The 27291-nt window shown below is 40.2% G+C and overlaps 2 long non-coding RNA genes across 3 annotated transcripts in view; one reads left to right on the forward strand and one right to left on the reverse strand.

Moving 5' to 3' along the window:
• The window catches only part of LOC138948172 (uncharacterized), a 23606-nt gene extending 1903 nt beyond the window's left edge, over positions 1 to 21703 (forward strand). The window contains exons 2-3 of the long non-coding RNA XR_011449916.1: positions 19574 to 19770; positions 21566 to 21703. This is a non-coding gene — a long non-coding RNA (uncharacterized lncRNA). The remainder of the gene's footprint in view (positions 1 to 19573; positions 19771 to 21565) is intronic.
• On the reverse strand, positions 21511 to 26673 carry LOC138948171 (uncharacterized). Of its 2 annotated transcripts, none has more exons than XR_011449914.1 (3): positions 26471 to 26673; positions 24840 to 24916; positions 21511 to 21644 (listed from the first exon to the last, which is right to left on the reverse strand). It is a non-coding gene; the product is annotated as an uncharacterized lncRNA (long non-coding RNA). The 2 variants fall into 2 exon arrangements; XR_011449915.1 differs by lacking the exon at positions 26471 to 26673 and adding an exon at positions 26295 to 26311.
• Between the last annotated feature and the right edge of the window lie 618 nt (positions 26674 to 27291).

A 27291-nucleotide genomic window follows, 5' to 3' on the forward strand; every position in this document is an offset into this window, starting at 1 on the left:
GCGAATCGTCAAAGTGCGAAACGGCGAAACGTCTGTATACCCTGAAAATTATGTCTTTTCTCATAATAGTAACCCAAAAGAGAAGAAATTATACTTATCCCTCTGAACAATGTCGAGGATATCCGTGTCTTGTGCATTTGTTGTGTGTGTGTGTGTGTGTGTGTGTGTGTGTGTGTGTGTGTGTGTGTGTGTGTGTGTGTGTGAGACTTCCCAGCAAACAATTTTACGTTGTATTCACGTTATATTCACGTTGGGTTACGTTGGGTTTACGTTGCGTTTCAACGTTTTTTTACGTAGATTTGTATGGACGAAATCACGTGGGAATAACGTTGGAAAACAACGTTGCATTTTACGTGACACCAACGTGAATGCAACGTGAATTATTGGTGGAGGTGGGTTGTTCGTAAAAGCATTACGTGAATTTTACGTTGTCACAACGTGAATTTTTGGTTGTGGTTGTGGTTTGGTTGAAATTGCGTTGCATTTTTACGTAATGTCCACGTGAATGGAACGTAAATTTTAGGTCAAAATTTAGATGAAAAATTACGTGAATTCTACGTTGACACAACGTAAAAGTTGTGTTTTGGTGCATTTTTTTCTGATAAAATTGACGTGAATTACACGTCGACACAACGTGAATTTTTGGTTGTGGTTGTGGTTTGGTTTGATTTCGACGTGAACGCAACGTTGAGAGTGAATGTAGGTTTTGGTAAATGTATACACGCACACCCACCAACTTTCACACTCAGTCACAGATCATAAGGACTATTACATGTAACACCATAAACTCAAGATACGATCAACAATTTTATTTCATAACAAAAACATGCATATTATGTTGCGGAGAAACTAAAAATGCACGCAGCTTTGCAGGGCAACAGCACAGCATATTCAATCGATTTCATTCTTTGTCCTGGTGGTCCTCTTCTCCCAGGCAGTCCTCTATGCGCCTCTTTGATGCTGGTCGCTAAACAAAGCAAAGACAGCACATTGATATTAGTGACACCAGAGCCTCCATAATGTCTGGAGTAGAAATACACATCTTTTCAACTTAGGTCACTTTTTAGTAACTTTGCACTGCCTATTATGTCTCTGGGCTACTGCCAACTGAGTGTTGACACTACATGTATTTCTTTTTAATATATGAAATAAAGCATTATGTCCCTTCTTCGAGCTTTGTTGTGTCAGATTTAGGCCGCAAGCCAAGACAACAAAACACTGTGTGCCAGTGTGTATTCCTTCCATAAGAAATGAAGTATTTCAAACGAAACTTGATCGTTTCAGAACAGTTTGGGGGTATTTTATTTGTATTTGCATCATTAAGACATTTTTTGTTTGTTTGGTTTAAACATAAGTTTATTTTAACAAAGGTTACAATCATGACATGTATACAAAGTTCACAGAAACAGCAACAAGCTAGAAGCTTATAGTGGTGTTCCTGCATGACAGTACAACATAAGGCGGTAACGGCTGAAAATTTTGTCTCAATAAACCAAATCTATTAATAACGTAATGAACGTTGCATAATGATGATAAGAAAGACAGTAAAGGAAGGAAGGAGGGGGAGGTGAATTATGTGTTTGGGGAGGGTACAGTTTAAATGAAAAGCCAGTAAACATGAAAAGAAAATTGAATGAAAATTGTACATCAAAACAAAAATCAGTTTTAGAATACATATATAATATTGATGGTGTTAGCGAGTAAGAGATAGGGAGGGAGAGAGGGAGGGAGGGAGGGAGGGAGGGAGGGGGAAAGTGAGAGAGAGGGGGAGAGTGAGAGAGGGGGAGAGAGAGAGAGAAAGAGAGAGAGAGAGAGAGAGAGAGAGAGAGAGAGAGAAAGAGAGAAAGAGAGAGAGAGAAAGAGAGAGAGAGAGAGAGAGAGAGAGAGAGAGAGAGAGAGAGAGAGAGACGAGTAGACGTATCGATTTTGTTTTCACTTTACATGTTTATCTGTTCGAAACGGCCGGACTGTCCAATAAATTCCTGCACTGTTAAAAAGATTTTTTTGTTAATTTTTGTTTGCAAGGAGGGGTTTCCATGAAGTAGAATATCTGTGTGTATGAAGTTGTTGGTTAGTTTGTTGATTGTGTTGTTTCTTGCAGCTAAGTGTAAACGGCATTCTAGTAAGAAGTGTGTTGCAGTTTCTGTTCCATCACCACAGTCGCATACGCTATTTTCCGCAAGGTGTCGCTCAACTAAGTCTTTCTTTAGATCGCTGATATTAAGTCTCATTTTTGTGTGGATTATTTGTGTTTGTCGACTGCCACTGTAGAAGTAAACGGGAATTTGACCTGGAAGGGAAACTGTCTTTAATCTGTGTACAAGAATTAAATGTTTGTAATTGGCCAAACACAAATAACATCCGTTACTGCTATATATGTATAGGTTACAACACGAGTGGTTTTTTATATGGCTTGTATTTCAGTCAAGACCCAGCGGATGAATATCATCGGGAGACATTCACGAAATGTCAACCAGACCATATTCATAACTGTACAGGACTATATCAGACAGACGGGCAGGTTCCGTAAATGAGCCTCTATACTTCACTCATTACTTTTATTAGACACTGTCATGCGACATGCTGCCTGACAAGGAATAAGATGAAAGTGTTTTTAAATTGATTTCGAAAAAAAAATTGATAATAATTTTTATATATTTAATGTTCAGAGCTTGTTTTTAATCCAAATATTTCATATTTATATGTTTTTGGAATCAGCAAATGATGGAGAATAAGTAGATTTGGATCGTTTTATAAAAAAAATATTATTTTTACAATGTTCAGATTTTTAATGACCAAAGTCATGAATGAATTTGTAAGCCACCAAGCTGAAATGCAATACCAAAGTCCGGGCTTCGTCGAAGAATACTTGACCAAAATTTCAACCAATTTGGTTGAACAATGAGGGTGTGACAGTGCCGCCTCAACTTTCACGAAAAGCCGGATATGACGTCATCAAAGACATTTATCAAAAAAATGAAAAACACGGCTGAGGATATCATACTCAGGAACTCTCATGTCAAATTTCATAAAGATCGGTCCAGTAGTTTAATCTGAATCGCTCCACACACACACACAGACACACACACAGACACACACACACGCACATACACCACGACCCTCGTCTCGATTCCCCCCTCTACGTTAAAACATTTAGTCAAAACTTCGACTAATTGTAAAAAAGAAAAACAAGTCGCGTAAGGCGAAAATACAACATTTAGTCAAGTAGCTGTCGAACTCACAGAATGAAACTGAACGCAATGCAACGCAGCAAGACCGTATACTCGTAGCATCGTCACTCCACCGCCCGTGGCAAAGGCAGTGCCAGTGAAATTGACAAGAAGAGCGGGGTATTCGTTGCGCTGAGAAGGATAGCACGCTTTTCTGTACCTCTCTTCGTTTTAACTTTCTGAGCGTGTTTTTAATCCTAACATATCATATATGTTTTTGGAATCAGGAACCGAAAAGGAATAAGATGAAAGTGTTTTTAAATTGATTTCGAAAAAAAAGATTTGATAATAAGTTTTATATATTTAATTTTCAGAGCTTGTTGTTAATCCAAATATAACATATTTATATGTTTTTGGAATCAGCAAATGATGGAAAATAGGATGAACGTAAATTTGGATCGTTTTATAAAAAAAATAATTTTTTTACAATTTTCAGATTTTTAATGACCAAAGTCATCAATTAATTTTTAAGCCACCAAGCTGAAATGCAATACCGAAGTCCGGGCTTTGTCGAAGATTACTTGACCAAAATTTATTGTTATGGTTCTGTGATTATTTAACAGACCGCAAGCAAGTTGTTGTAATTAAGGGAACACAGTCTAATGTTAAAAAGATTCCTGCCGGTGTTCCACAAGGATCCGTGCTAGGCCCGCTCTTATTTCTGGTTTATATCAATGATATTGTAAAGAATATTGAATCCGGAATTAAGTTGTTTGCTGACGACACAAGCATGTATCTTGCATTAGAAGATGTAGACAGACGAACCAATATATTAAATCAAGATCTTGATAAAATTAGTGCATGGGCCAATAAATGGAAAGTTAAATTTAACGAGACTAAGACTGAATTGTTAAATATTCAACGTGATTTAATCCCCCCTCAACCCTTGTTTTTCAACAATGTCTTTTTAGAAAAAGTAGATCAACACAAACACCTTGGAGTGATTTTACAGAGCACCTGCAAGTGGGATGCCCACATCCAAAGCATAGTTAAAAAAGCGAATTTACTGATTAATTGTTTACGATTTTATAAATATAGATTAAGTCGAAAAAGTTTGGAAATAATGTACAAGTCTTTTATTTTACCCCATTTCGACTATGCAGATGTTGTTTGGGATAATTGCACTAAGATAATGGCAGATGCATTAGAAAAATTACACTTAGAAGCCCTACGAATTATAATAGGTGGAGTTAAGGGCACTAGCCATGCAAAGCTGTATGAGGAAAGTGGGCTATGTAGCCTTGAAGAACGAATGAAAAGACATAAATTAATTGTTTTTCATAAGATGATACATAACAAATGCCCCCAGTACTTAGTAAATGTATTGCCCCCTCTTGTAGTTGACATTAATCCGTATCATAGACGAAGACCATTAGAAAGATATGTGCCTCCTCATAGAACCGAATTATTTCGCAACTCTTTTATCCCCAAAACGACTGTACTATGGAACACCTTACCAGATAACGTTAAAATGACCACCTCCTTGAGCGAGTTCAAAAATTATTTGTCAAGTGCTGATTTTAAAGTACCATGCCATTATTATTTTGGAGAAAGATTTGAACAAGTACATCATTGCAGATTGCGTATTGGTATGAGTGATTTGAATTTTGATTTATGTAAGCGGCACCTTAAGGACTGCTCTCAATGCGAGTGTGGTTATCCCAGCGAGACTGCTGAACATTACTTATTGCATTGTCCCTTGTATAGAGATATAAGATTATTGTCCATTGATAATTTGACAAATGATTATAAGTATATCGAAATATTATTGAAAGGCATCCCGCAATATTCACGAAATGTCAACCAGACCATATTTATAACTGTACAAGACTATATTAGACAGACGGGCAGGTTCCGTAAATGAGCCTCTATACTTCACTCATTACTTTTATTAGACACTGTCATGCGACATGCTGCCTGACAAATTTTTCCCCATAACCTCTCTCATGTTCTTTTGTTGTTTTCCGACATCAATTATTTCTCGATTTATGCGCAATGTAGTGACTTTTCCTCTGATCACAATACGCATTAACTTTGTGCGAGTGTCTTATGTGCACTTATTACAATTGAAAAAATCCCCTCAAATATTGGCGCTCCAAGTCTTCTTCTTCTTCTTCTTCTTTTTCCCTTAAGCTAGCTACTAGCTAGCTGCCCTTTCCCCACCTCCTGTATCACCAACCCCTTCCCATTTTCTGCTTGTTTGTGTATCTGTTTTGTCTTTTGTTTTGTTTTTCGTTTCCTGAAATGAGCTAATGTACTTATTCCGCCATCATGCTAACCTTTGTTTTGTAATTGCTATGATTGCTTAAAATAAGCATTATATGCTTGAGTATGTAATCATCCATGCATTGTTCTTTTTCATTTTTTTGATAAATATCTTTGATGACGTCATATCCGGCTTTTCGTGAAAGTTGAGGCGGCACTGTCACGCCCTCATTTTTCAACCAAATTGAATGAAATTTTTGTCAAGTAATGTTCGACAGAGCCCAGACTTCGGTATTGCATTTTAGCTTAGTGGCTTAAAAATTATGACTTTGGTCATTAAAAAACTGAAAATTGTAAAAAAAATAAAAATGTTATAAAACGATCCAAATTTACATTCATCTTATTCTCCATCATTTGCTGATTCCAAAAACATATAAATATGTTATATTTGGATTAAAAACAAGCTCTGAAAATTAAATATATAAAAATTAATATGAAAATTAAATTTTCGAAATCAATTTAAAAACGCTTTCATCTTATTCCTTGTCGGTTCCTGATACCAAAGACATATAGATATGATAATGTTTGGATTAAAAACACGCTCAGAAAGTTAAAACAAAGAGAGGTACAGAAAAGCGTGCTATCCTTCTCAGCGCAAGCACTACTCCGCTTTTCTTGTCAATTTCACTGCCTTTGCCGTGAGCGGTGGACTGACGATGCTACGAGTATACGGTCTTGCTGCGTTGCATTGCGTTCAGTTTCATTCTGTGAGTTCGACAGCTACTTGACTAAATGTTGTATTTTCGCCTTACGCGACTTGTTATTGTCTACGGTGTTAATTGTGATAAAGTGTAAGAACACAGCTGTGGAGGGGGGGGGGGGGGTTGAGGAAAAGAGTGGAAGGGGAGGGGGGAGATCGAGAGAGACAAAGACAGAGACGGTTGGGTAGTTATTGTTGTTTAACGTCCCTTTAACCGTTATGGCGATCCCCGACTGGGACAGAGGCAGACAGACAGACAGATAGAGGTAGACAAATAGAAACATAAAGAGAGAGAGACCCAGTTTCTGTCCTGCGTAAATGTTTCAGTTTTCAAAACACATACATAATTGCATTTCTGCCGAGTAAGGTCCTCGGCTGAGTTCACCAACTTCCCTGGCAAAAACTCAAGTTGGTGTGTCATCCTCATCACAATCTCTGAAAACCCATGTCTGAACCTCGCATTTTTCATGATCCGCTAACTTCGACCATTATCTTTAATATTTACTGAGACTCGGCGTGTAGCCTCTACGTATCCTACTCATGTGTGGGTATCATACCACACAACGTCATAAAACCTGAATAGTTTAATACACACAAAAACGGCCAAACTACTTTATCCCAAATCAATCAATCAATCAATGAGGCTTATATCGCGCATATTCCGTGGGTACAGTTCTAGGCGCTCTGCAGTGATGCCGTGTGAGATGAAATTTTATACGGCCAGTAGATTGCAGCCATTTCGGCGCATATTTACCTTTCACGGCCTATTAACACACACACACACGCAAATACATTGTAGCTAACTCATGACATTACAGCATGTGCAAACTGCATACGTGGGAAGCGTGCAAAGGTCAAACGTACCAATATTCCACAAAAAGTAAGAATCTGGGAGAGTTGATGATGCTGAAGCAACTGTTAAAATCGCATTTAAGCAAATATAGTATCGTGGGTACAAAGAAAAATATATGCTGAACATTCTCTGAGCAACAAATATAGTACCACCCATCTCAAGTTTTTCTCGCGAGCTAATGCGAACCGTATATTTTGTGTTACGCCAACAAAACACGATGTATCTATTTTTCCGGCGTGAAGATAAAGGACTCATCACGGTCACGCGATACGTGTACCCGGATCCTCGAGACGTCTCACTCTACTGCACATACGGGTCGCGAAGAACTCATCGTGGGATCGTGGTGGTTGGGGGTTGAGCGTAAGTTGATACGTTTACGTCGGACAAAAGCTGCTGTCTTTCACATTTCTGTACCCGGTTAATTGAGTCACGACTGACTTGCTATAATCACGAGTACGCTGACGTTCGAAGCAAACACAGGCCGTGAAAACAGGCTTGCCTTTTTGAAAGGAGCAAGCTTTCCCGGACTCTTGTTCGTCTCATGTAACTGCACACCCAGATCGCGATGAACTCAGCCGAGGACCTTACTCGGCAGAAATCCAATTATGTATGGTTTTGAAAACTGAAACATTTACGCAGAACAGAAACTGGGTCTCTCTCTCTTTACGTTTCTATTTGTGTACCTCTATCTGTCTGTCTGTCTGCCTCTGTCCCAGTCCGGTATCGCCATAATGGTTAAAGGGACGTTAAACAACAATAACTACCCAACCGTCTCTGTCTTTGTCTCTCTCGATCTCCCCCCCCCTTTCTGTTTCACTGTCTGTCTCAATGTCTCGCTGACTGACTGTCTCTGTCTGTCTGTCTATCTATCTCTGTCTCTCGCAATCTCTGTTTATAAAAGAGATAATCCAAGGTGTGTATGTATGTGTGTGTGCGTGTGTGTGTGTGTGTGTGTGTGTGTGTGGGGGGGGGGGGGGTTGAATAAACAAGTCTCCACAACACTGGTGGGCGAAAAGGTAATCTATGATGACAGATACACTGAGGCTTAGAACAAAGAAGTCTACACAACACTGGCTGTCATAAAAGGCAGGCCATGATGACAGATACACTGAGGCCCAGAGAAAAGAATTCTACACAACACTGGCTGTCATTAAAGGCAGGCCATGGTGACAGATACACTGAGGCCCAGAGAAAAGAATTCTACACAACACTGGCTGTCATTAAAGGCAGGCCATGGTGACAGGTACAATCATACCCGGACCCTTGTGTCGTTCGGCTCTGCTGCACATTGGGGACACGTTGTACCCGCCGTGTGCTATAACAGGAGCAGAATGCAGCTATGTACCGGTCTTATTCATTACACCATATTATGGTGTTTTTCCACGCTGCCAGCTTTAGGTAAAGTTGTCACTGTATAATTATATTACCCCTTTCCAGGGGCGGTCTTGCTTAACAATTGCATTGCGTTCAGTTTCATTCTGTGAGTTCGACAGCTACTTGACTAAATGTTGTATTTTCGCCTTACGCGACTTGTTACATTTAGTCAAGTTTTGACTAAATGTTTTAACATAGAGGGGGAATCGAGACGAGGGTCATGGTGTATGTGTGTGTGTGTGTGTGTGTGTAGAGCGATTCAGACCAAATTACTGGACCGATCTTTATGAAATTTGACATGAGAGTTCCTGGGTATGATATCCCCGGACGTTTTTTCATTTTTTTGATAAATGTCTTTGATGACGTCATATCCGGCTTTTTGTAAAAGTTGAGGCGGCACTGTCACACCCTCATTTTTCAATCAAATTGATTGAAATTTTGACCAAGCAATCTTCGACGAAGGCCGGACTTCGGTATTGCATTTCAGCTTGGTGGCTTACACATTCATTAATGACTTTGGTCATTAAAAATCTGAAAATTGTAAAAAAAAAATTTTTTTTATAAAACGATCCAAATTTACGTTCATCTTATTTTTCATCATTTTTTGATTCCAAAAACATATAAATATGAAATATTTGGATTAAAAACAAGCTCTGAAAATTAAAAAAAAATTAAAATTATGATCAAAATACATTTTTTGAAATCAATTTAAAAACACTTTCATCTTATTCCTTGTCGGTTCCTGATTCCAAAAACATATAGATATGATATGTTTGGATTAAAAACACGCTCAGAAAGTTAAAATGAAGAGAGATACAGTAATTAAAGCGTGCTATGAAGCACAGCGCAACCGCTACCGCGCCAAACAGGCTCGTCACTTTCACTGCCTTTTGCACTAGCGGCGGACTACGTTTCACAGCTTGACTAAATGTAGTAATTTCGCCTTACGCGACTTGTTAATAACTTAAACAAGTTCAAATGGACAAAAAACTAAAAATCCGAGACACTAACATTTTTTACACACAATTAATGTGCTGGTGCGCTTATCATTAATATGACATAACATTTCCGAAAATGTGTAACAGGTACAACTTGGCAAATTAAAACAAAAGTGAACTGTATTATGTCAGTATGATAAGAATGAATTCTGAATATAAATTAACCACCTTTGTTTAAAAGAACAAACGGGTGCAGCTTAGTTGGTTTGACGGGAACACAGAGACATAGAGAATACTACATGGCTTGTTGTGTTGTACCAAATTTACACGAGTTGTTTTTTAAAATATTGAACTGCGAGCGAAAGCGAGCTGTTCATTATTTGAAAAAGCAACGATTGTAAATCTGGTACGACACTGCAAGCCATGTAGTATTCTGTTTATCCTACACACTGTACTTACGTGTATTTTACTGAAAATTTCCTGCAGTCGAGGCAGCTATATTGAAGACGCTTGTTTTGGAACCTCGATCTCTTCTAAAGCCTTGTGCAATATATTACGTCAAAGTAAAGAAACGTCACTCTGAAAGTGTGGCGTGACGTGTTAGTTCTAAAAATTCATCGAGGGTAATTAGCGAGCGCAATTTTTTTTCTATAATGACGTTCGTCTCGATGACTCTGGCATCATAAGCAGTGGAAAACAGATCCCTGCCAGACTTGCTTGATATGACCTCATTTAAATTACATGATATACACACGTGTGATTTTAACAATTATTATCTGACGAGTGTCTCTCTCACGTATGTAGAATAACATAAACTATCCAGCTGACGACGGTGGCCAACTCAGCCGGACGTAATGATGTGTGACCTATGAAGTAGGATCCTTTACAAGTCCGAATGCAATTGTTGTGTCTGCTGCTCTCTCCTCATGGACTTGAAAGCCCTTTCCATCAGTCTTTCATGACAAAGCTTGCTTTTACAATTGCCTCTTGAAAAAGCGCTGAGTGACAACTTCGGGTATCCCTCGCCGGCAATCTCTTGCTAAGTATGTCCAGAGAGGAAGAGAGAGAGAGAGAGAGAGAGAGAGAGAGAGAGAGAGAGAGAGAGAGAGAGAGAGAGAGAGAGAGAGAGAGAGAGAGAGAGAGAGAGAGAGAAAGAGAGAGAGAGATACGGACAGACAGACAGAGAGGAAGAGAGAGAGAAAGAGAGAGAGAGGCACACACGCACACACACACACACAGAAGGACGGACGGGACGGACGGACGGACGGACGGACGGACGGACGGACGGACGGACGGACGGACATTTCTTTTATTTTCTCTTTGTATTTTGATATGTTTCTTTAGTGTCCTCTTGTGCTTCAAATAATGTTCTCGTCGAACCGAAACAGATAAATGTGAAGCCTTTTTTAATCAGTCTGACTTGCTCACTAATTTGTATCATTCGGGCGAAGTGGCGCAGTGGTAAGACGTCGGCCTCCAAACCGGGGGGTCGTCAGTTCGAATCCCGGTCGCTGCCGCCTGGTGGGTTAAGAGTGAAGATTTTTCCGATCTCCCATGTCAACTTCGTGTGTACACGCAAGCACAAGACCAAGTGTCGCACGGAACAGATCCTGTAATCCATGTCGGAGTTCGGTGGGTTATGGAAACACGAAAATACCCAGCATGCCTATACCCAACGAAAGCGGAGTGAAGTTGACTATGGGGAACCCAAATGGGCAAACGAGCTCACACGTCACCAGAATTTCTGGAATGCTGAAGAAGAAGTATCATGCTATTTTGAAGTATAGGAGCCTTTTTTTATTTTACAGTGATTAGCCTCTTTAGTTTAGCATTGGTTTTTTTTTTTTTTTTTTTTTTTTTTCCTTTTATTGTTACATGTTTGTCTACCATAATTTACCATTATTATTTTGACATTATTTCAAATTTGTTATATTAAAATCGTCCGCCAAATTTCATTTGCTTTTAAGAGTACGCTTATAAGCCTAGCTTGTTGTGCTCCATGTTCCTTATTTCATGTATGCGGTAATAGTACCAATGGAATTTATTGAATAAACTTGTTTAAACCATTAGCCTCTTTACTGGTCCACATTAGGAGCATGGGCCCTTGATAAGGACCAGTTGTGAATGTTTCTGTATTCATTTTTGGATGAATTTCTATCAAACCTAGTTTGCTCCAATTAGGCTTAAAGGCTAGCTAAAGAGAGTAAAACTACCAAACACTATATTAAACTTCTTCGCAAGATTACAAGCTACTTATCAACGTGAAGCTAAAGACATCCATATTAGGGGCCTATCCTCCACTTCAATCAATCAATCAATATGAGGCTTATATCGCGCGTATTCCGTGGGTACAGTTTTAAGCGCAGGGATTTTTTATTTTTTTATTTTTATTTTTATTTTTTTGTATGCAATTTATATCGCGCACATATTCAAGGCGCAGGGATTTATTTATGCCGTGTGAGATGGAATTTGTTTTTTACACAATACATCACGCATTCACATCGGCCAGCAGATCGCAGCCATTTCGGCGCATATCCTACTTTTCACGGCCTATTAATCCAAGTCACACGGGTATTTTGGTGGACATTTTTATCTATGCCTATACAATTTTGCCAGGAAAGACCCTTTTGTCAATCGTGGGATCTTTAACGTGCACACTCCACTTGCAGTAAGTAAACATTTCTGAAACCTCCATCGACCCTGTTTCGAGACACCAATGTCACAGAGTCGTCTGTTATGTTATAGAAACACCTTACCTGCTTCTTGAGCGACTGGCAAGGACGGGAAAGCAGGTCATCCATGGGAGGGGGGGTCTTAAATTATTATCGCCATTCAAATTAGTAAAATAAACAGGATGTTATTTCTTAGAGCAATGTCCTATGCAGTATACCCCGAACTCGTCAAACAAGTTTAGGATGGGGGAGGGGGTTGCGATGGGGAGAAGGGATGGGGGTATCGGTTGAAAGAGGTATGGTAAGGAAGTGGGGGTGGGGGGGACTTTCACAAGTATTATACTTTAATAAACTATACACAATCAGTCATCCGTCGAATAGAATGTAGGGCACTTGCTCACAACATGAAACCTGCATGTTAAACTCCTTTTGAGCAACAAACCCGCACAGCTGCTTTCATAGGAGTGGTGAACTGAACAGTGTGCACTCTAACTTGCTTTCCTTCGGCTAGGAATAAGAAGACACCTCTTGCGTAGTTGTGTGTGTGTGTGTGTGTGTGTGTGTGTGTGTGTGTGTGTGTGTATGATAACGATCTGCTATTTGCCGTATAACTGGAGACTGCCTACGTGTGTGCGGTAACTTAACGCAATTCCACGCGAAAAACGTGCTGACCTAATCCACAGAAGCAGGCAGAGAGAGCACAGTCGTTGGGCCTTCCTCCTTTCAATGTTTTGTACTGCTCTTGTACAGCCAGTCCTCCGTTTCTTAGACGCTAGATTTGGCGAGTGTGGTGAGGAATTAGTGTTTCTTAGACAATTCTCGCCGCGAGCTGAACTGAACTGCACTGAACTTTATTTTACAAGGACACACACACACATTGACCCCAGAGTACCAGGGAAACAAGTCTAATCCGTAGACAGAGAAACAAACAGAGAAACAAACTAACAAAAAAAGTTCTTTACTGGCTCTTTTGAGAATAACGGTGGTAATAATTATACACAAAAAAAGAGAAAACAATCTAGTTCATGTATGCATGTACATGTAGTACACACACGTTGCAGTTAACGACACCTTGTTTACTTATGTGATTATTTAACACGTTGGTAGATCATAAAGAGGGATGCAATTCGTCAACGACTATTTTAACCTCGAACAAAACAATGCATTTTTACGATTTTTGTAGCGTGTTTGCATGCAATCAAGAGTCATTTCATCCTTACCCCGTATCACACACTTTATGAGGAGGTAAAAATAAGACAGCAACTACAAACTATGCACTAATCGAACAGCCATTAAGTTTCCTCCGCAAATCTGCTTTTGTTTTTGACGTGCTTACAGCAGTTTAAAAACGACATAAAATCGCCGGGAGCAGTTGGCACTAAATACAGAGATGCTCTGCAAATGTGTAAAATCTGTGTATGATCTGAAAATGGATATTACAATGGATCTGGAATTTGTGTGAAACAGGTCTCGTTGTCCACACCTATATCGCAGCAATATGAGGACAACTTGCAAATTAATTTTTAGTGGGGTGCAGCAATTTGCGGACGTCCGTCACTATATTGCAGCAATTTGCGGACCAAAGACCGCCTATTTGGGGACGTCCGCAAATAGTCGCATTTTTTGGCCGATGTCCGCAAAGTGCTGCGATATAGCGACGGACGACCCCATTTGGTCCTATTTGTTCCGCATATTGCGGTAACTCCACAAACACACACACACACACACACACACACACACACACACACACACACACACACACACACACACACATTATAATCCCCCCTCCCGAATCCCCTCCCCCATTCTCCACCCGATAGCTCCTCTTTGTCTCACTCTCTCCTTACAAATAACAATTTGATACGTTCATCTTTAATCCACCCCCTCCCCGAATCCAAGGGCGGATCAATTCACTTTGGAGGGGGGGGGGGGGTTACAAAATGACTGCGAAGATACAAGTTGACGGCGCCGAAGGCGCCTAAGCTTCTAGGGGGGTCCGGGGGCATGCACCCCCGGAAATTGTTTTTATCCAAAGAAGCAAAATAGAGCTATCTGGTGCATCCTGAGCCGATAAATTACCGTGTAAACCCCCCCCCCCCCCCAGATCCGCCCTTGGAATCAACTCCCCATTCTCCACCCGATAGCTCCTCTTTGTCTCGTTCTCTCCCCCGGTGTGACGTTTTCATCTTTCGCCGTATTGATATTTCGCTTCTCGGCCTCGTTGATCTAGTATAAACTCTACACTGAACAAAAAAACACCCTTCGATAGTACTGATGAGCGACCTTGTGTACCTTACATTCATGGGGCCAAATTTGTCCAACCAATTTGTTTTATTTAACTTAGAAATTTGATTCATCCTAAAATGTTTCCTTCTTACTCAAGGGACGTAACCACTCAGTACACGTTTTCTAAGAATTCGATTTTGGGGTTGAAATCTATTAAATTTTACCACCAATTTTCTTCACATGCAAGAAACTGACATGCTTTTCGTCCTTAAATAATTTCACTTCTTAATTTTACCAGGAAACAACATTTCAGTCTTGAGTATATGTCGAGGGGGGAATATGTACACAGGCGAAAGATGAAATCGTGACCGGCAGGGTATCTCGGCTGCCTACTTGAGTGAGTAACAGAACAGGTCGACAAAAGACAGTCAAGTATGTAATGAGCCAATGTGTCAAGTTCTGAATTCTTCTCATACCACTGTCCGCTGGGCAGATTCACTTGAACTTGAAGCAGCTTTGTCTGGATACATCGTCCTCCCTCAAGATCGTAAAATGCCCAATTAAGTACTTGAGATATAAATGGCCGCCCCCGCTTTCAGTCTCATGCACTGAGCTAGTCTGATTAAACAGCTTTCTAAAGGTTGCGTCCGTCTATGTGAAACGTGTTTTTCCTTTGTGTTCCACCGCTTGTGACCCATTGTTTCGCTATACTGACTCAAAAGTTGAGTCTAAAAGAATGTGTATCCCTTGAACTGAGTTAGGGCTGACATTGTGACAATTGGAAAGACCCGGCCGCCATCTTTGGCCGGTCCGTTTCCAATCATGGTCTCAACAATCAAGTAATCTGTGCATGTGTACATGGAGTACAATAAGTGATAACGTCTCATGTGGAACAACTGAAAACAACTTACCTTCGAGTTGATTACGATGAATATTTTAGTCCTGAAAGTGTTCATCAAAGTTGAAAACCAAATTTGGGATACACAAAGTCGACCGTGGCCATCACCGGAGAACACTGTCGGTTAGTAACGCGTCTTTTTTTGGGAGGGAAAGTTTTGCACTCGCAAATCCATTTAACTCAGCAAATTCCTTGAAACAATATGCATTTATGTTATACTCTTTTCGTCTTACACAATTAGTGAACCTCTATGTTTGACCGAACATTAATTGAATAGAATATTACGAAACTAAAAATGCAGGTGAAAAAACCGAAATGATTGACAAAGTTTCGACGTTGTCTCTCTCTGTCTCTCTCTGACTCTCTCTGTCTACCTCTCTCCCCCCTGTCTCCCTCTCTGTCTCTCTCTATCTCTCTCTCTCCCTCTCTGTGTCTGTCTGTCTGTCTGTCTCTCTGTCTGTCTGTCTCTCTGTCTGTCTGTCTCTCTCTCTCACTCTCTCTCTCTCTTTCTCTCTCTCTCTCTCTCTCTCTCTCTCTCTCTCTCTCTCTCTCTCTCTCTCTCTTTCTCTCTCTCTCCCCCGACCCCCAGCCCCAATTTTTGGAAGGTTAGAAACTAGAGGACGTACATTTCTGTACAGTCACCATAAAATCTTCATCATGAATGCAAAAATGTTAACAAAATCGCAAACCATAAAAGAACATGAAAAAAGGAAAGAGGTGCATTTAAAGGCTGTTGGGTACTGGCTCTCAAAATCCGTTCAGCAGAATGAGTTCGCATGTAACTGAAACTATTCTTAAAAGTTACTTGGTGATTTTAAAAGCTTGATAACACAAGTCCCATGATTTTAGACATGCTACAATGCCTTTAATCGAAGAAAGTTTGCGTTCTTGGCCGAGTCAATGCAGCTGGGTGATCGAGGGTGATGTGGTGCAGTCTGTTTTTCAGAAACTTAAGGTGCGTAAGGCTGTTGGTCCTGATGGTCTTGGGGGCAGGACCTTGAAGTGGTGTGCAGCACAGTTGTCTGTAGTTTTCAGTCAGCTTTTCACTTGGTCACTCAGGGACTGTATTGTTCCTGATGTGTGGAAAAAGTCAACCATCTGTCCCGTTCCTAAAAACAGTAGACCCAAACAGCTCAATGACTATCGTCCAGTTGCCCTCACTTCGGTAGTAATGAAATGTTTTGAACGCATCCTTCTGCCTCGTCTTCTCAACTGCACACGACCTTTCGTGGACCCTTTTCAGTTTGCCTACAAGAAAAACAGAGGTACAGATGACGCTACACTCACACTTCTGCAACAAGCATATAGTCACTTAGAAAAACCTGGTTCCTTCGTCCGTATTCTATTTATAGACTTTTCATCTGCTTTCAACACCATACAACCTCACCTGCTTGTTCAAAAACTGCTTTCTTACAACGTCACTCCCAGACTCGTCCTTTGGATCACACAGTTTCTAGTGAACAGAACCCAGTCCGTCCGTTTCCATAGCGCACTTTCATCCATAGTTAGTACTTCTACTGGAGCCCCTCAGGGCACAGTATTGTCTCCAGTTCTGTTCACATTATACACTAACGATTGTCAAGGCACTGTTACGACCCCTCTTGTGAAATATTCTGACGATTCTGCCCTTGAAGACCTGTCTGACTCTGATTCTGTCTATTTTTCTGAAGTTCAAAATTTCAGCTCCTGGTGTAAAGATAACTATTTAGACCTAAATGTGACAAAAACAAAAGAGCTAGTTATTGACTTTCGCAAAAACCCAGCTACAGTTTCAGATTTGTACATAGATGGTGTGAAAGTTGAGCGAGTGACTGAATACAAATATCTCGGTACAGTCATTGACAACAAACTAAATTTCTCCTCAAACACTAAAGCTATCCACAAGAAGTGTCAGTCAAGAATCTACTGCCTACAAAAGCTCAGAAGTCTGAACATCAACAGCCGCATCCTCCAAACATTCTATACTTCATTCATTGAATCCATTCTCACTTTCTCTTTCATCTGCTGGTATGGAGGTCTGTGTGTGAAGAGTAAGAATGTGCTTGGGCGGGTGGTGAACACAGGTGGTAAGATTGTGGGGGTGAGACAGGAAGGACTGACTGTGCTGTATGAACGACGTGTGGTGCGAAAGCCCTGCTGCATCATCCAGGATAGTAGTCATGTGCTCGCTCACCACTTTGAGGTCCTGCCCTCAGGACGTCGCCTCCGCACTCCCAGATTCCGCACGCTCAGAACTGAGAACAGTTTTATTCCAAAGTCAATTGGCTTTTTAAATACCTAAGTTAACTAAAACTAGTATGTGTGCCGGTGAACATATGCACTGATTTCTGTGATGAATATTTTTTACACTCTTTGATGTGCACCCTTATGCTGAGTGTGATAACCCTCGAATGACTAGTCCTGTGATAAATATTGTTCAATGACATATCTAGTCCTGTGATAATGATAGTTTTTAGCGTTAAACTTTTAGCTAAAGCTGACGGCAATTAACCTATTTGGAATCATGTTACTATTCCTGTTAGTGTACATATGCGTGCGCGAGTGTAGTATGCTTCGTATTGTATTTTTATCTGTTGTCTTATTATTTGTTTTGTCTTTTAATGTGCACCACACTGAAATTTCTCTGTATGAGATAATAAAGTATTCGTATTCGTATTCGTATTCGTATTCGTAAAATTACCTCCCTTGGACGCGTGACGTCTATAGCGGAATCGGCCGGGTGGAACTGCGCTCTCTTATGCCGTGCAATGGGCGCAATCGGGTAGTCTAGTCATGTCCTCAAGAATACTTCAAAGGTAGGTCAAGAGAAACTAAGGACGGGGTGCGAGGGTGACTTATCCCAGGTTATAACATATCAAACAATAAATAACGGAGTACATAACATGTATTCTGCTCCCTTCCTGCTTTTTCAGGTGTAATTCCCACTTGAACCCTCTTTTAGTTCAACTTATTGGCAGATATATTGTCACGCGCCGAGGGACACAAACACACACACACACACACGCACGCACGCACGCACACACACACACACACACACACACACACACTAACATGTGTACACACACACGCACACACACACTGACACGTGTAATCACACACACACACACACACACACACACACACACACACACACACACACACACACACACACACACGCACGTATAGACAATCACAGAGATTAGGTTCATGTATTCTGCCCCCCTCTCGCCAATTTACAAAATACAACAAGAGGTTTGATGAGCACAGTAGATCAACTTTAAACGTACACAATTATATTTTTAGCATTACTTTTCAATTCTCGTTGATGCATTAATGATGCCAGAAAATGTAACCGGACGCATTTGGAACGCCAAAGCAATCAAATACATTGCGCGGTACATCGGCGCTTAATTTAATAACGTCTGACTGAGTCATTTGTTATTCGGTGATAGTTTCGCACATATCTATCTCCTGTATTTGAAAATCTGTTCACCTTACGTAATTTTCAAAGGCTTTATATATATTGATAAACGATACGAAACCGTGCAGGTGAAAAATTGGTAATGACTGACGTAGGATTTACGTTGTGGATTTCACGTTGAGGGCACGTTGGCGATCAATCAAACCCCAACGTTTTGTGTTTACGTTGAAACTACTTTGTAGGAACGTTTATTGTATCAAACTAACTTTTGTTTTTAAATCACGTGAATTTCACGTGAAAATCACGTGAGTATACCAACGTTGTTCGAACACCAGAAAATCACAATAATACAACGTCCATTTTACGTTGATTTTTAAGGTGGAATCCACGTGAAATTTACGTTATGTACCAACGTGTAAAAAACAAAAAAACACAACTGTAACGCAACGTTGCTTTCACGTTGTGTTTTTTGGTTGGATCCACGTAAATTTCACGTAATCTTCGCAACATTTGTAAGACACCAAAATGCAACGTGAAATTCACGTAAAATTTACGTTGTATTACAACGTCGAAAGAACACCAAAATCTCACAATGACACAACGTTGGTTTTACGTTGCGTTTTTTGGTTGGCTCAACGTAAATTTCACGTAAAGTTCGCAACGTTGCTAATGACACGAAAAATTCACATTTTCGCAACGTCGTATTTACGTTGTGTGTTTGCTGGGTTGTATCACTGTGTGTGTGTGTGTCACTGTGTGCATGAGTGTGATTATTTGTGTGTGTGTGTGTGTTATGCTTGTGATATAATCACATATATAAATTGTATTTTTGTATACACGTGAAAAAAAAGAGTACAAACTACACTGTTGTGTGCGTGAACGTTGTGTGCCAGCTGTCAAAACTCAAGTGAGCTTTTCCTGATTATGATTGAAGTTTGCTACAAATAACTCATTAACTGTAAGGGAGATTGATTAATATATAGTGTATTCTTTTCAAGCATTTGTCTTTATTTTCAGGCTATGGAAGTTTTACATTCAAAACAACAAGCGGCCAGGCTGTTAGTTCAACTTCAAGAAGTGCACATCGAGGCAGGATAGGGAGAGGAATTAGCAGAGGTGTGAGCTAATGCAGAGGCAAGGACTGGTCCAAGTCTTCTCAAACTGAAATTGGTTTGCTGGGCAAGGGGAAGGCTGATCCGAATAACAATTTGAAGGTAAGTGAGGACTAGTTATACTTATAATATTAATAGATACTTTCTCTGTGTGCAGGAGTTAAAAGAAAAAGAAATGATGTTAGAGCCAAGGGTAATTTTGTGAATTCCAATACTGGCAATAGAGTGCTATCACAGAAAATGAAGAAATTACATTCATCCAACTGAACAATGTCAAGAAAGTCAGTGCGTGTTGTGTATTTGTTATGTGTGGGTTTGTGTGTGTTTAGGAATGTAATGTGTGCAGAAAAAAAGTAAAATTGTGTGTAAGTGGGGGTGTAAATTAGTGGTCTGGGTGGCCCAAAAAACAATTTGAAGGTGAATCAGGACTATAGTTATAACTTGTACTTTCTCTCACTGCTTCCCCCCCCCTCAACCCCCACGCCTTTTCCAAACTCAATCATTCGAGTAAGTACCTTTTTATTCTGCAAGATTTGTGAGGTCGAAGACTTTGTTACAGGGTATACTAAATAATGACTAACGGTGAGGTTTTTAGGTCTCAGTCACAAATTACATTACCGGTGCATTTTTTTTCATTCTAGGGAATGTGTGTATTTCCTGGTTTCAAAAAATATTGAAAAAGAATGAAAATTCAGCTTCAGCATCCTGATTTTGTCAAGATATTTTGTGCAGTTAAATTTCAGTACCCACAACCTTTTAGTGTCTCATAAAGGGAAATAAATGAACAGTCCTCACAATTGGGGTGCTGTACCGTGAACCCCCCCTTTTAAAAACCTTTACAATTCAAGATCTCCCCTATATTTAGACCTTGCTTTTCAGATTTTCTGGTCATAACCTATGCAAATTCACCTTCATTTTAAGACTTCCTGCTTTTTAATACCTGATTTTATCAGATTTTGGGAGATCGTAAAAGGGGGTTCCACTGTAATATGAATTCTGTTTTAGCTACACCTGTATGCTGTTTGTAAAGAAGGATATTTTACAGATTGAGGGGATCATTTCTGCCTCCATAATGATCTTTATGATCTGACACATTGGCTAACAGATTCCATGGTCATGCTGTTATGTAGGAAGTCATAATAATGATGTGTAGGTTTTTGAATTGTGTCTGCTTTGCAGTTCAAATAGATGTCTGCCTTCCTGTTCAATTTCTTTTTAAACAAGACATTCCCTGAAGCACACTTTCCAACCACATGTCAAACAGCAGTTCTGCTTAGCTTGAAACATCAGTATTGAATAATTATATCAAATTGACCTTTTTGCGGTTGAGCACTTGACATATGCTGCTACAATACCTCTTGTAGAGAAAAAAAATTAGAGATACAGTGGAGCCCTTTTAAGATATATATGTATATACAGCAAACTCAATCAAAGAAAAGCAGAATGTCTTAGAATAGAGGTTATAAACAGGAATCTGAGAAAGTAGTGTCTTTTAAGACAAATGTTGTGTTTTTTTAAAGGGGGGGGGGGGGGCAAAGTTAGGGTTTCACTGTACAATGCAATGGTAAACTGGGCATTCATTCCAAGTAGCTAAAGATGTGCGACACTTTTGCTCCTCAGGAGCACTAGAACACGTCACATTTTCACAGTTGTCAGTGTGTCAGAATGCTAAAAATCTGGAAAGCCAATGCCCACAGGTATATCCCATCCCCCCTCTCCCACCCACCTCCACCTTTTACTCACACTTGCATTCCATTACATAGATGAATAGATTACAAACACGCTTCTGTAACTCTTTATTTTCACACTTTTTCTTGCATTTGGTTCATTTTTTCAACCCTTTGGAAGTTTGAATTAAGTGTCTTCACTGATGGGTGATTTTCTGTTTATGCTCCAGGACTTCAAGGCACTGGTGCTTGATGACAGCAGGCTCCTACTGGCCCACACACAAAGAAGAGATTGAAGATGCCCTGGTCCTGGAAGAAGAAGAGGGAAAGATCAATAAAGCCAAACGATACGCATCATTCAGAGTTATATTTAGGAAAGATATTGGCTATTCGGGTGAAGGTGTAAGAGTTGCCATGTGCAGTTGCTATGTATGGGTCATAGGAATGACATTATAGATCCAACTGGCCAGTACACTGACTTTCTTCCTTGTTGCCTGCATTGGAGTACATTGTGGTGTTAAACAAAGTGCGTTTCTGTGTGGGTTGGTTTACACATGCTCTGCCACATTCCATATTAGGCGGCCAGCTGAGACTACAAAATAGTGCATGTTTGTACATTAAAAAAACAATTAAAAGGAATTCTAACCAGAACCAATCGATACATAAATGTTATTTGTATTTTTGACCAAAATATTACATTTTACACACACCTTGACAGTCCTTGTTCACCTTGAGGAACACTGACTATGTCATAATTTGGTCAAAAATACAAATAATGTATACCGTAAAATCCCTAGCATAAGCCCACCCCCCCTGTGCACAGATTTAGGGCAACATTGGGGGGTGGGCGTTTGCTAGGGATAGACCCCTTTGCACAAAGTAAGTTTTGTGCTCAACCGTGTAATTGAGTGAATACAAACCCCGAAAGCATGTAAGTTAGGTCGTGTGAGTAGAAGTGGAGGAAAAAGGAGAAAAAAAAGGGACTTTGAGGCAAAGAAGGCCAACGAGGACAATCATGAGAGAGAGAGAGAGAGAGAGAGAGAGAGAGAGAGAGAGAGAGAGAGAGAGACAGACAGACAGACAGACAGACAGACAGACAGACAGACAGACAGACAGACAGTGGGAGGGGAGATAGAGGAGATAGAGACCGACAGACAGACAAACAGACAGACAGAGAAAGACACAGTGTAAGACTGTCGCTTCGGCATTTTGCAAAAATGGCACAGAGAGATTCAAGAACAAACTTCAGGCCACCAGGAAGCTCGTCAAAGTACCTGTACGTAACTGACAGACAAAAGACGTCAGTGGAAAAGCATGACGTAATTTTAATTCACTTTGTCGGGGATGGGTGGGACTGGGAGTGAGGAGAGGGGACAAAGAATAAGAAAAACGGAAAGAAACACGAAAAGGTAAAGAAGGGGGAAAAGATGACTTTTAGAACAGTCTGCACAAATCCTAGTGAAAGTGAGCCTATAGTCTCTTTGAAAAAGGCAGGGTGGGCGTTTGCTAGGTAGTTACCCCTGTGCATAACTTTTGGCCCAAAGTGGGGGGTGGGCGTTTGCTACATGGTGGGCTTATGCTAGGGATTTTACGGTAATGTTTTTTGCTTTTTTAATGTACTGTAATCTACCTTGTAAGCGCCGTTAGTACCTAGTAAACGCCCACCCCCAACATTTGGATCATTGTTTGAACATATGTTGTGTGTGTGGTTTTTTTTATTATGTGCACAGAGCTGCACCTTGTAGAGACATTTTCATTCTAGAGAACGCTGACAGACAGCTATATTTATTTATTTCATACTCTCGGCACTGGAGTATCTCTGGATAGCCCCTCAAAAAGAAGACGAGGGAGGGTCTTCTGAAGTTGAAGAGGTCTGCTTTCAGTGATTTACAGGGAGCATGTGAAACGACCAGTGTTTGATAACACCATTTCCCTCTGAAAGATTTTAGCTTTCTAAAATAAACTTACCCCTTTCTTCGTCACATCAATGTCTTGGATCAGTATCAATGACTGACAGAATGACTATTCATTTCGTGTTTTTTTAGGATGTGTGTACATTCACTCTCACTGAATGAATTTTTGTGGTTTTTAGTGTTTTTTCTTTCTGTTTAGACACTTGCATATCAAGCGAAAGATACATACAGGGTGACTATTTGTGCATGGAAACAGCTGACATGAGCATTAAAGTCTGGGGAAGAGTCCTGAAAGTGTATTGATTAATGCGTTGAATTCACAGGTCCAGTAAAACTTGTGCAAAACAAATATATACATGTGTTGAAAAGTGCTCGAATTCCAAGAATAGTTTCATGTGTAGCACCTTTGAATCAATCAATCAATCAATCAATGAGTCTTATATCGCGCATATTCCGTGGGTACAGTTCTAGGCGCTCTGCAGTGATGCCGTGTGAGATGAAATTTTATACGGCCAGCAGATTGCAGCCATTTCGGCGCATATTTACCTTTCACGGCCTATTATTCCAAGTCACACGGGTATAGGTAGACAATTATTAACTGTGCCTAAGCAATTTTGCCAGGAAAGACCCTTTTGTCAATCGTGGGATCTTTAACGTGCACACAATGTAGTGTACACGGGGGGAGGTTCGGACACCGAAGAGAGTCTGCACACAAAGTTGACTCTGTGAAATAAATTTCCGCTGAACCTGGGATCGAACTCACGCTGACAGCGGCCAACTGAATACAAATCCAGCGCGCTACCAACTGAACTGTGCAGAGGATGTGTGCCTGTGGATTTGAGATCTACATGGAATAAAATAGACACTGTTCTTGACAATTGAGTATGTTTTTGTGTGCGCATGTTGTTTGGTTTATTGATAATAATTGACTTTTGGTCAAGATGTAACCATAAATTTCTGTAGCAAAGATGCAATGATAAAAATAGACAGAATATGATCAAATAATAAGACACTGGGCTGCAAATTGCTTTTAATTGTCATTGTATTTATCTGTAAACTGATCATGATTTCAATCCATGGCATGATTAATGCAGTGGAACCTCCCTTCTATGACCCCCCAATTTAAAACTCCCTTCTTTTTAAGACCTTGTTTTCTCACATTTTCTGTTCATAACCTCTGTAAAATTACCCCCATTTTAAGACTCGTTCTTTTTTTAGACTCGATTTTCTCAGATTGTTTGAGGTCGTAAAAGGGGGGTGCCACTGTAGTAATAATGCATCTTCAGAAATTGAACACAGGTGCTGCAGGTTTTTTTATAACCATGAAGAAGAAAAATACTGTTTCAAAACTTTGACAGTGTCTTATCCTCAAACGTACACCTTTTTAAAGAATCCATAACTTTTAATCACTCAACAAAATTGCCTGCAGCTCAAGTGAACCAGAAATGGGGAACAATTGGCCACACTCAAGGAATCGGTTCTTGGCAACTTTTCTGTTGGTCGCGCAGCCTGAGAGAGACATGACAGAGATAGTTACTCAAGATAAAAGATAAGCTTGACTTACATCAGAATTATGAACATTTAAACTCACCTTGAGCTTTGTCCGAAATATTTTAAACCATTATTGCCACACATTGCAAGAATGTTTGATGTCCGGGTGCTTTTCCCCTGAAAATTAAAAAAAATAGTTTTACTTTTAGTAATTATAGCAACATATAAACCACTAAGTGTAAACCAAAGGCTGGCCAATTACATACAGTTCTACAGCAACATCAGTTCTGAACATGAAGCTTTCAACATGCACAGCGACACTTAAAAAGACTCAAGACTCAAAGACTCAAAATGTTTACTGTCCTCATAAAAACAAGGAAAATTGCCTTACAGTGTCAGGCGATCACAGACATAAAAACATCACATGTATTAAGAATTAAACGATTGCACTTAAAACTAATAACTCTAGCCCGCTTCATATTTGCTGTAAACTTAGAATTAGAATTGCATTAAAACACATGTAACATCCTGAGCGTCTCTCGCAGCACTCACACTTACAGACACACACACACACACACACACACACACACACACACACACACACACACACACACACACACACACACACACACACTCTCTCTCTCTCTCTCACTCGCCATCTCTCTCTATCTCAGTTTAACTAAAAACAATAAAATATATTCAGATTGAGTGGGTAATAATGGCACACAGGCATGATTTAAAAGGTCATGGATAGATAACACATGCGCGTGTATCAAGACCAAGAGCATTCTACAAACTCGTACGCACCCGCACACACACTTGTACACAAACACATACATACACACAGTCACACGATCACAACACACAAGCACACACGCACACACACACACACACATACACACACACACACACACACACAGACGCTCACACAGACACAGGCATACACACACACACACACACACACACACACTCACACCAGCGGATCAACATCCGCGCACCCACACATGTTGCAGTTAAAAAAGAAAGGATGAATGAGATTCTGCCGCATTTAGTGTTTGCTTCAATGAACGCTGTCCGAGGAAGAATGTGTTCTTCGTTAAAAAGTTACCCTTTCACAAAGCCTTACAATAAGCTTCAATCATAGTTTTTCCTGCAAAATCACAACATTAAAAACTTTAGGCACAGAAAAACTCATACCGCTGACAATATAAAATGTCAGTTATAAATAACATTTTCTGTTGCACTACATCCAAAGACTGTGCTGACTGACCTTACTTTTTCCATCTCAAAACAATTTTTAGGGGGATTACCTACTCTGTCTGTCTGTCACAGTGTCAGTCTCAGTCTCCAGTCCTATACAGTGCACCACAGGAGCTTGTACCCAACCGCCAGTTGATCATTATTTAGTCCTGCATGTACGCCCTTACTAGGCTAGCGAATGCGTAGTATGTAGTTGTAAGAAGACTGTAGGGATGAAGGAGTAAATAATGATCGACCGGCACTTTGATACAAGCTCCTGTGCAGTGCACAGACACACACACACAGTGACACACACCGTGGCGTGTCCGTGTTCAAACCAAAACTGGACTCAATCGACCCTGCACACTACACGTTCGTGCACTCGCTTGATGGATGCTTCATTCGCTCAACACACCAGCAGACACACAGACAAAACGGCAGCAACATTTGTCTAGGTCTGTCCAAAGTCTACACAACACTTGCTTTACTTACAAATCCCGGCAGCAGGAGAGAGCTCTGCGTCGTGGGTAGTCAGCGCACACCGCCACACGATGGTAACACTCATGCAGTTCAATCCAACTTTCCCACTGCTTGCCGCGTGTTGATAACTTTGCATTTTGTGCGTCGAGCATGACTTTCTCGTGATTCTGTGTCGTTCCCAGTCAGTCTGCTGCTTTCTGAACCACCTTGAGTCGATTTCTTACATCCCATCCGCCATTGTTTTGGGTCGTCATGAAAACGGCACGCTCGCGACGAAAACCAGTCTATGACGGCCAATTTTAATCTTCAAATGGTGGAGAGCAGTCGCCAATTTAATCATGTTTAATTAATTATTTAGCATACTTGTGGTGCTTTATTGAGCAAACCGGGCCAGGTGCGTCTTAATTAAGGTACACTAGATTCCCCAAATTCTTCAAATCGGCCGAATTCGAAAAAAAAAAACACTCCAAAATGGCGGCGTGGACACTATATGTTTAAACATTTTCATTTACAAAATACTAAAACGTCTTAACCCTAATTCGCAATTAAACATTACATTTAAATCATATATTAACTTACTAATACACATTTTTGCTATCAACAACATATGAGTAATAGTTTTGTTTGTTGGGGTATGCATTCCTGGTAAATAACCGAACAGTACATCATGTTCTGTTAATCTTACATTTTCTTTCGTATTAACAAAAATAAATCTAACTGGATGTTCCCAAAATAACGTCATGTTTTTGCATTTCCAAAAAAAGTGTTCAATATAATCTATTTCGTTACAAAGACTACACAGACTATTTTGTTTTAACTTCATCTTGTGGAGT

Source organism: Littorina saxatilis, linkage group LG15 (genome assembly GCF_037325665.1).
Source record: "Littorina saxatilis isolate snail1 linkage group LG15, US_GU_Lsax_2.0, whole genome shotgun sequence".
NCBI classification, from domain to species: Eukaryota; Metazoa; Mollusca; class Gastropoda; order Littorinimorpha; family Littorinidae; genus Littorina; species Littorina saxatilis.